Genomic DNA, 12,433 nt, shown 5'->3' on the forward strand with positions numbered 1-12,433 from the left:
AGCCACTACCATGGCTTCTAAGGAATCACCTCGATCAGTTGCCTTCACATCCAACTCGTTGAGTGAATCTTGAACCTCCTCCCTGATACTCTCCAAGGACTCCAGCTTATCGAGATCCAACGATCCCAGCCTTTCAAGGTCTACGGACTCTAGCACATCCAGCACTACCTTGGCTTCCGTCATGGAACCCTCGAGCCTGGTAACCTTCTCCTGGATGGACGTGAGAACATCTTTCGAGGGTGCTCTCTTCTTTTCAGCATTGCTGGTTTCATTCCCATCTGAACCCGTCGCTTCACCATGTTGTGGTGCCATCTCGAACCAACGAAAATTAAAAAAAATAGGCTCTGATACCACTTGTCACGGGGCTAGACTGCTGCTAGCAAGCTCGTGTGGCCTTAGTCGTTTTCGAGGTCGAAACTCGACTAAGTAACCCAAACCTTCACTAAGCGAGAATGCTTAGAACGTTGCAAAAATAAAGGAAATGGGAAAAATAGAGAGATGGGCGCTCAAATGGAGAAGATAGAGTTTAGAGTGAATGCTAACTTGTATTCCTCAATCTGAAGTAAGTAAATGAGGTGGGGGTGAGCCTCCTTTTATAGTTGGAGCCCCCTACAATCAACGGTTAAGATTAAATTACATCAACGGTCAGAAAAGAGCCCTACTCTATCTATAACTCTAAATTAAATAATAATTAGTGGGAATTATCTCTAAGATAATTTCAAATAGTTATCATGCCTCTTCTCTCTCCAAGGTGGATGGGCCAGCTCTGCTGGGTCTTCTAGAAGGCCCAAAACATGGCAAAGGTAGTCTCTGGCAGCCTTGAACGAACTGGGCTCGGTCTTGGGCTGGCGGTCTGTGACAATATTATCCCGAAATTGGTGGGTCCGCACGAAACAAGCTTTATAGTCGGGAGAAATATTCAGGAAAATATCATCATTAATCAAGAGGTCATGCACTCTATGAATCTGAAGCAGGATAAATTCGGATGGATGGCAATCAAATTCGACCTTCAAAAGAATTTCAATAGCCTAAGATGGAACTTCATCAGAGATACGCTACTTGAGGCTTCGTTTTCTTCATCTCTCGTGCATCTTATCATGAACTGTATCACCACTGTCACGATGAAAGTTCAATTGAATGGGGAGCTTTGTCCAGCTTTCGCTCCTGAAAAGGGTATCGGTCAATGAGACCCTTTATCTCCGTATCTATTTATTCTGGCCATGGAGCGTTTGAGCCATCTTATCCACCACTCAGTTAACTCAATTGCCTGTATCCCTTTCCGAATTGCAAGAGCAGGAACGCCACTGTCGCACCTATTCTTTGCTGACGACTTACTTCATTATGGAAAAGTCAGCGTTGATCAATTCACTTCAATTACTCGGGTATTGGAAATCTTTAGTAATTACTCTGGCCTACAAGTTAATAAGAGGAAAACGAAGATTTTCTTCTCCCCCCCCCACCTGCGTGTCAATATATTAGCACTCAGCTTGGTTTCCATTGTGTGGAGGAGCTGGGAATGTATTTGGGAGCCCCGCTCCGACACCATGGGACAAACTTACGTCTACATTCAGTGATTTTGGACAAGATCCGGCGCAGGCTCTTCAATTGGGCCTCCTCTACTATTTCTTTAGTCGGGCGAATTACACTAGCAAACATTGTTCTATCGGCAATCCCCACCTACTTTATACAATCTTGCATGCTTCCTAAACACGTTTGTAATAGTATACAGCAGCTCATGGGACATTTTATTTGGAAGTCCAACTCTAGTGATACTGCTTTCTCTTTGGTGAGATGGGGTACCTTGTGCCAACCTTATAAGAATGGGGGTGTAATCTCCGGTAGCCTTATCTTCACAATCTGGCCTTTTTATGGAAGATTTTCAATGCCTTAACTATGTCCCCAGAGTCTCTTTGGATCAAAATTTTGCGTGAAAAGTATTCCATCTCGGATAACATTCCGTCTTTCGCTCAGCCGTAGACTTTGGCGAACGTTTTCAAAAACATGGCCTTTCTTTCTCTCAAATAATGGATAGTCTATTGGGAATGATGAATCAATCAGTTTCTGGTATGATAATTGGATACCTGACATTGGTCCACTTCACCTCTGGAGATCCTCACCAATGGTTGAATTCAATGATGATCGCGTCTGAGACTTGGTAGATGTTGCCGAAAACTGGAACTGTGACCGACTTATCTTGATACTCGACGCAACCGCTATCTCTCACCTGCATGGCGTCTCTCGAGTCTCCACCAAGTCCTCACTTTGGTCCGGACAGATTTTATTGGCTGCATGAGAACACCGGTGTTTTCACTGTGCGTAATGTTTATCGGATACTTGCCGCGGATTCCTAGCACCAGCCAGCCCCTATTTGGTCCCTAATTCAGAAGCAATCTATTCCAGAACACCTGAGGGCCTTCCTTTGGCTAGTTGCGCACGATAAATTCTCTCGAATTCTAATCGGTGTAAACGTGGTATTGCTCAAGACTTCTCTTGTAGTCTTTATGGCGATTCTGAAGAAACAACCCTTCACATTCTCCGAGATTGTCGGGTGGCAAGAGATATGTGGGATTTCATCTCTCAAGTATGGAACGATCTTCTTTTCTACCAGCAAAATCTCCATGACTGGCTCTATGCGAACTTGGCTTCAACCTTTTTGCATCACGCCATGGAGACTCTCTTCCATGGAATACCTTCTTCGCTTCACTGGTTTGGCAGAAATGGAAGCATCGGAACGAAAGCATTTTCCAGAATAACGACTGCTCAACTGCAACCTTGCTTTCTCGAAGTCTCCACTGGGCAAAAACTTATCATTCGGGGGCTGGCACTGACTTGCAGTAGCCTCGTATGCTCGTCATTCAATGGGAATCATCCCTATGGATGTTTTCTGCTTAACACTGATGGTGCAGTGGGTCTGCATGGGAAAAGCTCGGCTGGTGGCCTCGTCAAGGCTCACGATGGAAGCTTTGTCTTTAGATTCAACCACAAGCAAGGATCCATATCTATCACACAGGCTAAACTCTGGGAGGGTTCTGTTGGGACTGGAATTAGCTTGAAATAATGGGCTTCGATCTATTATTCTACAAGTTGATAACTCTGAAGTTTTTGAGTTGATCAACTCGACGACGGCTAGTTGTCATTTAAGTTTGGATCATTGCATCTTTGGATATCTAAACAGAGATTGGTTCGTGGATTTCAAGCTCGTTCGGCGGAAGCCAACATGACAGCCGATTTCTTGGCGAAGCTCCCAGAGGAGCCAATGGCGAAATCAAAATCTTTGAATCTGACCCTGCTAGGTTGCAAGATGTCCTTGATCGCGATCTGTTAGGTCCTCCCTACCTACGTCTTTAATTGCCTTGTACACGGCTCATTTCAATTCGAAAAAAAAATTACCATCACTTTATTTTATATTTTTTTGATATACTTTATTTTATATTTGTATACAAATATATTCACTTTCCACCATCTTAAAAACTGGAACCCAAGTTTACCCTAGTTTCTTCTCTTTCTTTGCGTGGTTGAACTTTTTTTTACAATCTTTGCAACGTCAGTGGTGGCATCAGCCTTAGTGTTGTTCACCTACCACCGACAATCATTAGTTTTATTTTATTTTTTTCTTATTTTTTTAGTTTTAATAATTCTACTTTATGATATATTTTTTTTATTTTTGTGGTATAATTTTATCAGTCTTTATAACATATTTTAAGTCGTTTGACCGTTACTTTAGTTTATATTTTTTTCTCAGGACTGGATCTGGTATTGTCACTACTGATCAAGATGACGCTTAATTATTATCATATCGATCTCTCCTACTTTGGACCCTCAGATTGAATTTGGATATGCCATTTGCGTTCATAATCATTTTGTTCACTTCACTCTATTCTGATTTACGATTTGTTGGTGATCTTTTAATAGTTTTATCTATTTTGTGGTTCGTTTGACGACATTTAGATATGCTTTTATATATGTTTTGTTCGAGTTCTTTGATTAAGTTTTAAATATTTTCTTTGTATGGTAATGTGTGATTTTAAATGACTAGTTTTTGTATAGTAAACATTCATTTTAATTTTGGATATTTTATCGTTCTAATAAAATTAGGTGCTTATATAGGAAAAAAAAGTAAATTCACTTTTCACCATTCAAAAAATATATATTCACTTCCAATTTTATAAATTATAGAATATGATTTGACTAAGAAAATATGGTCATACTAACATTATTAAAAAAAAAAGTTTTTTTTTTTCTAATTTTTATTATGAGTGACAAAGTTTTCTCGTTTGAGGAATACCAGGGACCTGCAAAATACATAGATAGTGTTCATCCATATCCAAATATTAACAAAATAAAAGTTGGATTTCTTTTCATTTCCTAACAATTGCTTTGGCCGAATATTTCTCTCGTTTGTGCATATTACTAAGCAGCTGACGAGGTTTTGATCCCTCAAACAGCCACAGGAGATGCCTCCATTGTTACTGCTTAACCGAACATTTCATTTATCCAAAGTGATCAAGTTTTTAAAAAGATTTAAACTTTAATAAGCTTTATAACAAAGAAACGTTTAAAAATTCATAGCCTTATCCCTTTCTTTTGTTTAATTCCGGAAAATCCAATGTTTAATGCTGTTTACTACTGCAAATTTTATCTACAGTGATTATATCTTCTCTTGGGCGTTATCAGATCATAGCATCATCCTTTAAACAAATGGGCAAGCGTTCTACATTTTAATTTCTCATTACACATCTAATCCCATGGTTATAGGCCAAAAACAAAAGTTTGTGTACAATAATAAACTAGAATCACAGTCCTCGGTCTCGGTCTCTGCTCATCTCTGGGAAGATCTTCCATCATGTAGTGTCTCAACCAACCGCATTTAACATCAACCCTTCGCGGCTTTTGCACGAGATTGCTGGCCTTCTAGTCTCGCTTCTAGTAGTTTTGCTTTCAGGGTGTTCTCCTTATAACCTGGAGGCAATGTCAGACAAGAATCTGTTTTCTCGAAATTTGGAGACGACAACTTCGAGACCCATTGTCGAACAGGACTAGCACGACCTTTGAATACGGATTGAACACATGAGTCTTCCCTCAGGCTACACTCAGGATGTACTTTGTCACCTTCTGAGGACAAGGAATGGTTTCTGATTAAGTTGTCAAGCACATTACTAGAGCTCAGTCCACTGCTCCGGTTCCGTTTCACCTTATTATCGTGGCTAGTATCTCCAGTAGCCATATGTTCGTCAAACCGGCCTCGGAAACTGCGAGATTTACTGCTCTTGACGGCATCCTCAGACTGTGCCTTTTTCCTTATCGAAATTCGGTTTCCTAATTCTTCACCACGACATACTAAAGCATTGTCCCCGTGAAGTTTACAGCTCCCCTTGCTTTGAACTCTGTTGGCAGTTTTTTTCGGTTCATAACACTGCAAATCGCTATCACTGGAATATTGTTCATCAACTGCACCATGAGGGCACTAACAGCTTCATTTAACGGAAAAGACTCTAAAGAATGTTGATGTGAGCATTTCCCTTTAAGATCACTTTTCCTTGACCCGGTGGAACGTTTGGCTTCAAGAAAAGTTTCTATATCGAGGCTTAACTTGTCGATAATGGAATTCTTTTCTGCAAGATCGGTTTGACCTTGAGCTAGTTTCATTTGCATTCGCTCATCAAGCCATGCCTCTGAAATATGGAGAATTAGCCGCTCAGGTTTTTTTCCATCAGCATGATCGATCTCATGCTTGTGCTTAAGGAACCGCATCTCCTGTTCGTATTCTCTAACTCCCCTAGCAAACTCATCACACAAGTTCTCCAATAAAATTCGTGCTTTTCTCTCTCTCTCGAGTTCTTTCAAAGCATTAGCGAAAGACGATCTTACCTCCGAGAGATCTCGAGCTAGCTTTCGGTGCATGCTTTCGGAGCGCTTTCGTAACCTCCTCTCATTTTCCAGCTCATCTCTCACCAGCTGAACGACAGCTTTGACTTTATCTTGCTCTTTGTTCTTCCTAATGTATTTATCCTCGGTAACTTGCTTCATCAAATTGTCCATTTCCTGTCTTTCTGTTTGCTGTTCTCGCAACAACTCTTTGATCCGACCCCGAGAATGACCCAACTCCGTTTTCAGAGCATTTACCAACGACACGTTTGATACATGCTGTTCTTCAAGAGACCAGATTCGGTTGAGTACCTTGAGCAACTTCTTTGATCTCTCAGATCTTCCCTTGAAATCCAAAGAAGTAGACGGAGCGACTGCAGGGTCATAAGGTGCTATCTGCAAATAAAACAAAAATGAATCCATTTAAGCGATATGGTTGCAGTAAATTATCTGTTTCTACTGAAAAAGAAAAGGTAATGTCCTTAATGACCGAGGATAGATGGTGACCTCCAGTGAGCGTCCGCAACTAGCTGGAGATACAGACTGTGGAGCTCGGCCATTCCTTTCAACTGATCGACGGTGTTGCATCGGTGATGCTGCACTATGCTTCCTCAAGCTACTTGCACTTGCTGGCTGACATTAGATTCAAGGCAAATATTAATTCAAGGCTATGCATCCATTTTACCAAACAAGGGAAACACGGTAGACACAAATAACCAGTTGTCCCTTATATCAACAAGGCAGATTTCAGAGAAGAGAAATTGATTATCGGTTCGCAACTAAATGGCAATGCATCTAAATCAGACAATAAAATCAGCAAAAGAATCACATAAAATACAAAAATCTAAGCAAATCAACTCACCAATCAAGCAGCAAAGAAAGCAATTTTGTGCTCTCTCTTTTTACACTAAACACACCAGGTAGAGTTCAATTAGTACAGAAGTTGGTAGACTTCAAACTAGCCATAAATGAGCAACAATGGTGACTAAAGCAATTGGAAGTGAAACTTAAAGAGAATAAAAAAGAAAGAAAGCATGTTACTCAAGACCAAACGTGTGCTCCCCACAGAAGCAACCGGAAAAACCAGACAAGTGACAACTAAGAATCTTGATAATTAGTGTCAAAAAGAGGCGAAATATTCCGCATTCACAGCAAAGAACAAGCAGAAGAAAGAAAAAGAAAAGAGTTGAGACAGACAGAGAGCAACAGGACACCAAGACAATGGACAGCAAAGCAACCAAACAATCAGAATCCAGAAAAAGTAAAACCTTTTACTTTCTTTAACAAATAATAAAAATTTAAACAAAAGCTTAAATCATTTTCTTTTTTTTTTTAAAAAAAAAACCAACCGTCTGATCACGGGGAGTACGAGGAGGATCAGCAGCAGCGTCAAAACCCTTTTGTTTAAAATGGTGTAGGCGAAGCTTGGAAGGCCGTTTGTGCAAAGTGGGAAGTGAGTAATGAGGCTGAAGGTCCCAAAAATTGGCACAGAGTTTTCTGGCGGAAACAGAGGATCCATTGGGAAGTTGGAGGAACTCTGGAGTAGTGGAATTTTGAGGAGAGAACTCGAGTCTCCAAGTGGGTGAAGGAGTAGAGGGGCCAGCTCTTTTCCCTACCAGCATCCCGCCTTTCAACTTTTTCGCCATGAAATCTTGATTTTCCCCTTCACTCTCTTCACTTTTTTCTTTTCTTTCCATCACTGTACACACACACACTCTCTCTCTCTATCTGTGTTTTCAAAATTTAAAACCGTGGGTTCTTTCTTCACTCGTTCTCCACTGATATTATTGGCTCTTTGTTTTTCGCTCGTGTTCCTCTCTTGGTCAGCCTCCCAAGACTCAAATTTCCATAGCCACCTGTTGTGGCCATGTGCGGCTCTTCCTCTGTTTTCTTCCTCCTTTTAATTTAGGACCGACATAACTATTTACTCATTGCCTTCGGATTCCCTCAAGTCTAGGACATTCACTCATCTAATCATATCCTCGTTTCTTTTTTTCTATTTTCCCTTTTGTCGTGTAATTTTCTTTGTTATTTTCATGTGTACATTGTACTATTCAAGTTATTATATATAAACATATAGAAGTAAGTTTAAATATATAATTAATATTAATTTTAATATAATTCTTGAAGTTAAATAAAATGTATTCATTCATCAAAGTTAGAATGCCAGCGAATAATCTAATTATTGAGCTTTTTGTCAAAATACCATATAGGTAGGACAAAGAGGCGTCCAACATCGGGTTACCTTTTCCAAGGTCAAAATATGATAGTAAAGAAAACCCTAAAATAATAAATAAATTCTTAATGAAAAATCATATGCTAAAATTGGAATTAAAAAAAAAATAAGGGGCTAAGGTGGCATCTTATATAGTAACCATGGGAATCGAGAGCATTGAAGGTAAAACTGATTAAATTTTGCAGGTGAAAGATGAAATGGTGAGTTAAATATGCAGAACAAAGGACGTTGAATAAGCATTTTATTAAATAAAGCAATGCGGCTCGCGGTATGTGTGACAAAAGGACAAAAAACATGCATCGTCTACCGAAACCCCTAAGCTATGGCTTAGCAAATATTATAACCACATGGTCCATGAAACCTGTGCTTCCACTTTGCTTCTCCTCTTCCAAACACAGGCCTTTTAACTCTCTCTTCTTCAATATTCACAACTCAGCTGAAACCAGAAACTTTGTTGTATGTGCCACATATTGTCTTGCAACCAAATTCGGTGGTCCACCTAATTGAATTCTTTTTATTATTGTACTAAAAATTGGATTTTTTTATTTTATTTTTTACATTTTATAAAAGCTTTTTAACCAATTAGTCTCGATAAAACTGGAATATAAAGATATTCTTAGACAAAGATGGAAATAAACCTGACATAACATAAAGAAGCCAGGTCGTGGAGGGGGAGGGGGGGGGGAAGAAAACCCTGGATGAAAATGATGATGGTGATTCAGAACAGCAGACATGCCTGCAAATTAAACAAACACTTTATCTGTACTTGCTGCTGCTATTCCATATTATTTACAAGATCTGCATGCCCAAATTCGTTTTTACTAGTCAATCAACGCATCCAATCCCATAATTTAATCTTGTGGAGACAACACAAGGACTGATAACCAACGATGGACCACTTGAAAAAGTTGCTCCGTCGAATGTGGTCCTAACCAAAGCTCACGCAGTTTCACTTTATAACATAAATTCACGACCACATTCCAAAACACAATTAATTGAAATTCCCCACCATATATATATATATATATATATATGTATATATGATAAAAATACCAAACCATGTTGATGCAATCATTTTTCTCATTTGTATAGCCACCCGATGACATAGCATGAATCAATGAATATGTTCATCTAAATCTAGCTGGTTAGGGTTTTTCTCCCTCTGCACGGTTGGTCGTTGGTTTCTTCAATAAGGCAATCTTCAACCTGCAAAATGCAATATTTATATAGTCTGTAAGTACGGTAGTTATACTTTCCTGTGAGAAAACCTAAAGCTAATCTGCGACCGATTTTAATATAAAATATTGTTTTGTTTACTCCAAATTATATACAATTAGTAATAATTTTGATTGCGATTGTTAATCTTACATTGTAAAGAATTTTAACCTGAAATGTTATCCCATATATTCTAAAAAGTTACACAATTGATAGTAATTTCAGTTTCAATCAAGATTGTTACACAGGTTTCTTGACAGTATCTTTTTAGATTACAATTATAATAGTTATGCAATTTACATAATTTTCAGTTAGAACTGATAATAATTTTTTAACTTTATATCAACAAATTATATTTTTAAACCCCTCAAATAAGAGAAGTCGACTTGAACTTGCTTTTGTATCGGAGTGAACCCTATGCAACCCACGAGATCAAGATGAAATGCCTGTGCTTTCGGCTGTACCATGGCTTGGACTCGGTAATTTTCGTGTCCGATTATCTCAGTCGGCAATTACAGTTAAGTTGGTTTGGGGTTTTGTGCAAAAATTGTATCCAAAATTTCTCCTATCTTTCCATTTGGACAACGTTTCCATTTCCTTTGGCCTTAAATTCTGCCACTTAACCCACCACTAGGCAAAGGAAAGGCAGTCAAATAACCATGTATATTTTTTAATAATAGCAACTAGATTTTATTAAAAATGAAAGAAATTAAAATTATAACGTATCAAGAAAAAAGATAAATTTGAATATAATAGTCACCAAAATACTCATACAAAAATAAATAATAAACTTAAAAATACAAAGAAAATTCAAACATTTCATTCAGAATGACGACCAATATCAAAACTTAATAACATTCATGCAAATTCGTTACCTCTGTCGAATGAGACACTTGATGAAGTGATAAAAGAGTGGAGGGCGAACCAAATAATATGACAGCATGTTTCGCTACACAATTATGATTACATTGGCAACCAACCTTTTACCAAAATAGGGGATCTTACAATACTTGACCATCGACTAACTAATCAAAAAAATAAATGTCGTGATGGTTTTTGTGCGAGAACCAAAACGACCCTAAAAGTATACGAAAAAAAAGTATAAAAAAACACGAGTATCGTGCCACAAGAGCATAGAAAAATCATATCACAAGGACAATAATCCTTAATAAAAATTAAAAAGATTCAAGAAGAAGAAAAACATAAAAGATATAAAATAAAAAAATAAGAGAACTAATATTTTCTGATGGTCGGCAATTAATATTAAGATTAATTTCGCTACCAGTTAAACAAAAAAAAAAGACGACATGAAAATATTAAAAGAAAATTAGTTTGAGATAAAAGAGAAGAAACCACTCTATATAGGGTCTGTTTGATAGCAGGAAAATGAACTTCAGTAGTTTATTTTGCACCTTTTACCGTGTTTGATATAAGTAAAAGGTAAAGTCAAAGCAATTTATTTTCACGGTCAATGTTTTTTCCTTTTACAAACTCAGTACAATGTTTTACCGTTTTATTTTCAGTAAAACACTTTATCATTCTCTCTTCAACTCACATCGTGAGAAATATATCTTGATCAGATCTCATTTTCTATGCTCTATTTTGGGTCCCCTGAGGATTTTGATGTATTTAATGACATGAATGACTTTGGTGAACTAATATGGAGGTAGCATGTTGGGCAAGGTTTTTTGGTAAATTAGCTGGATAGTTGTTTAATCTATGGGATTATAGATTTAGAGAACTAGAGTTGATAAAAAATCTTTGTATTTATGTATGCAGTATACGGCAACGCAAAAGAATGCCTCTCTTCCATTTTCATAAACGACCAGATTTTACCTGCTGCTACAATCTGTGGTATCATAATAACTGAAAACGAAAGCCCAAGTGAATAAAAGAAACGAATAGTGGGAAGTAAATTAAGGAGCAAATTCGAGTCTTGGTTCGAAGCAGAAACCAGTGAAAAGCTGAAGACGGAACTTCTTCGATACCGGACACTTCTGCGCCCATTTCCATTTATCACTTTCATCTCCACCTCTCCATCCTGTCAAAACCTCAGTCAAGGAGGTAGTCCACATCATTGTTCCTGAATCATAAATATATTGCGGAAGACGGCTATCGGATAGAGCAAAATCGCAACTGATAATTTGAGAAAATAAAATAAAGATAAAAAAGACGAAAATTTTATGTGGAAAACCCCTAAATAATATAGGGTAAAAACCACGGGCAACGGTAGAAGAATTTCACAATGGAAAAATAGGAATTACAACTTCTCTCGATCTACCAAGAAGAAAATAATGATAATTTTCTCTTGATAAATAGGAGAAAACAACTCTCAAGAAACTCTCTAAATTCTCTAGTATTGGGAGAAAGCTAGAATGATTTGAGATGGTTTTAAAGCTAAATGAGATAGGGTATTTATAGTTGAAGCTTAAGGACTAATTTGTAAATACCCTAAATTATAATGACTAAAATTGAGATTTTACCCATACCTAAAGTCATCAAAATCATGCTACCATTTGCACCACTTGCACTGAAAAAAATAATTGCCAAAATCCCACCGAAAGTTTGTGTTTTATTTTGACTTTTTAACAATCTCCTACTTGAAGATTTGATTGGAACAATCATATCTTCACACCATCTGTTTTACCTTGTACCTTCATGTTGCTTACGTTTCTGACAGACCACAAGATGATCGACACCAAGTAAATTTATCGGTATTGATCGCCTTCGTCATGAAATCTGCTATGTTATCTTTGGTATGGATCTTTTGCATATCTACCGTCCCTTCTTCCACCTTTTCACGAATGAAATGGTACTGAACTCGTATGTGCTTTGTCCTTGAAAGAAATGCTAGATTCCTTGCTAGATGCAAGGCGCTTTGACTGTCACAAAATAGAGAGACATACTCTTGATTGTGCCCAAGCTCCTCCAATATCATCTTCAACCAAATTGCTTCTTTACTGCCTATGTAGCTGCTACATATTCTGCTTCTGTTGTTGACGTAGCCACAACTGACTGCAATTTTGAAACCCAGCTTACAGCTCCACCAGCAACTTTGAACACATATCATGTAGTAGATTTGTTTTTATCCAAATCCCTTGCATAGTCAGAATCTAC

The 12,433-nt window shown here is 37.9% G+C and overlaps 1 pseudogene; it reads right to left on the reverse strand.

Annotated features, from left to right (window-relative positions):
- Positions 1 to 4,645: 4,645 nt before the first annotated feature.
- Positions 4,646 to 7,835, reverse strand: LOC120158499 (annotated as a pseudogene).
- Positions 7,836 to 12,433: the final 4,598 nt, after the last annotated feature.

Source organism: Hibiscus syriacus, unplaced genomic scaffold (genome assembly GCF_006381635.1).
Source record: "Hibiscus syriacus cultivar Baekdansim isolate YM2019G1 unplaced genomic scaffold, ASM638163v2 tig00111318_pilon, whole genome shotgun sequence".
Classification (NCBI taxonomy): domain Eukaryota; kingdom Viridiplantae; phylum Streptophyta; class Magnoliopsida; order Malvales; family Malvaceae; genus Hibiscus; species Hibiscus syriacus.